Source organism: Bombina bombina, chromosome 1 (assembly GCF_027579735.1).
Source record: "Bombina bombina isolate aBomBom1 chromosome 1, aBomBom1.pri, whole genome shotgun sequence".
Lineage (NCBI taxonomy): Eukaryota > Metazoa > Chordata > Amphibia > Anura > Bombinatoridae > Bombina > Bombina bombina.
In genome coordinates, this window is record NC_069499.1 from 208,268,771 (window position 1) to 208,271,213 (window position 2,443).

Below are 2,443 nucleotides of genomic sequence, written 5' to 3' on the forward strand. Positions count from 1 at the left end.
TCAGTTGATGAATTTTTTAGAGCAATGTCTGATCTGTATGAAGACCCTCATAAACAACTGACAGCAGAAAATACATTACGTAGTCTAAAGCAGAATAAAAGATATGTGGAAGACTACATATCTGAGTTCAAGATCTGGCAAAGAGACACGCAATGGAATCAAATCTCATTAATTAATCAATTTAGATTAGGTCTATCAGACCCCATAAAAGATGAATTAGTTAGAATTGATCTCCCAGATTCTTTAGAGGCATTAATGGCCCTTACTATTAAGATTGATAGGAGATTCAGAGAGAGGAGATTAGAAAAACAAACACATGACACTGTAACTAGATATCATCCTTCACGTCCTGTGACATATAGCCCAAGGGGTAATGCAGAGGCCATGGATATTGGGTTCATTAAAGGACCGCTAACCCCAGAGGAAAAGTCTCACCGCAAGGAACATGCTCTCTGCATGTATTGTGCCTCCAAGGACCATTCAGTCACGGACTGCCCATCTCTGAAGAGACAGAAATCTGGTGAGTCAGTTTGTGCTCTTCACAATTTTACACTTTCTACTCATAAACCAACTTACTTATTAGTTCCCATCTCGTTACAGTGGGAAAGACAGCGACTAAACCTTGAAGCCGTTGTGGACTCTGGCGCTTATGCCAATTACATTGATTCCTCTATAGTAAAAAATAAAAATATACCGTTTGTTGTGAAAGAAAATCCAGTTGCAGTACGTTTGATTGATGGTAATTGTCTATCCACAGGTCCCATCACACACCAAACGATTCCCATACTTGTTAACATTCACAATAACCACCAAGAGTATATCTCTTTTGATATCATCACCTCTCCAATGTTCCCGGTCATACTCGGGCTGCACTGGTTAAGACAACACCAACCAATTATTCATTGGAAACAAAATACAATAGAATTTAACTCATCCTATTGCAAAAATACTTGTCTACTTTCTCACTCTATACTCCACCTAAACCAAGATGAAGGGTTAATACCACATCAGTATCATGACTTCTCATTAGTATTTGATAAAGTAGAAGCAGAATCTCTACCACCCCATAGAGAGTATGATTGCCCCATAGAACTTATACCAGGGTCTGACATCCCATATGGGCACATCTTCCCTCTATCCCAAACTGAATTAGTAAGACTCAAAGAATACATAAATGAAAACCTTAGAAAAGGATTCATAAGACCTTCCACCTCTCCTGCAGGTGCGGGCATTTTCTTTGTGACTAACAAAGACAAAACCATCAGGCCGATTGTGGATTACCGTGAGCTCAATAAACGTACTGTGAAAGACCGTTATCCTCTGCCACTCATCCCTGAACTTATAGAAAGATTAAATGGGTCATCCATTTTCACTAAACTCGACCTCAGAGGTGCTTACAACCTCATTCGTATGCGTTCAGGTGATGAGTGGCTGACGGCGTTCCGTACGAGGTACGGACTCTTTGAGTACACGGTAATGCCATTTGGGCTATGTAATGCCCCTGCAACGTTTCAACGTTATATTAATGACATATTCAGAGATATATTGGACACCTTCCTGGTAATATATCTTGATGATATATTAATCTTTTCTAACAATCTGACAGAACACATAAAACACGTAAGAACAGTCTTGGCACGTTTACAAGCACATAAACTTTACGTGAAAGCTGAGAAATGTATATTTCATAGTAATGATATCACATTTCTGGGGTACCATATCTCATCAAAAGGGATTCAGATGGAAAATTCAAAGGTTCAAGCAATAATTGATTGGCCCATACCACGTAATAAAAAGAATGTCCAGAAATTTCTAGGGTTTTCGAATTTCTATCGAAAGTTTATTAAAGGGTTCTCTCACATTGCTAAACCCCTCACTAATCTTACTAAAGATCATATACCTTTTGTGTGGTCCCCCTCAGCTAATGATGCCTTTAATTATTTAAAACATGCGTTTACTACAGCTCCTATTCTTGCTTATCCTGACCCACTCTCTCAGTATACACTTGAAGTAGATGCATCTGAACATGCTATTGGGGCTGTACTTTCCCAAAAATCCAAAACCACCAATAAATTACATCCAATAGCATATTACTCCCGTGTCCTCACATCTTCTGAACTAAACTATCATGTAGGGGAAAAAGAACTTCTCGCCATGAAAAGTGCCCTAGTTAATTGGAGACATTTATTAGAGGGAACCGCTGAACCTATTATTATCTATACCGATCATAGAAACCTACAGTTTCTCAAAACCAATCGAACACTCACATCTAGACAGGTCAGATGGAGTTTATTCTTTTCAAGGTTCAACTACATTATCACCTATAGGACGGCTTCCCTGAACACAAAAGCAGACATCCTATCCAGGCTGCCTCCAAAACCCCATCAGGTTCCTCACACAGGTACTATTATTCCCCCTAACTTTATTTTAGGTGGTATCATAG

General features: G+C 39.1%; 1 long non-coding RNA gene across 1 annotated transcript; it reads left to right on the forward strand.

Annotated features, from left to right (window-relative positions):
- Window positions 1–440: 440 nt before the first annotated feature.
- LOC128636736 (uncharacterized) lies at window positions 441–713 on the forward strand. Its single transcript, XR_008398713.1, has 2 exons — window positions 441–520; window positions 601–713. It is a non-coding gene; the product is annotated as an uncharacterized LOC128636736 (long non-coding RNA).
- The last annotated feature ends 1,730 nt before the right edge of the window (window positions 714–2,443 follow it).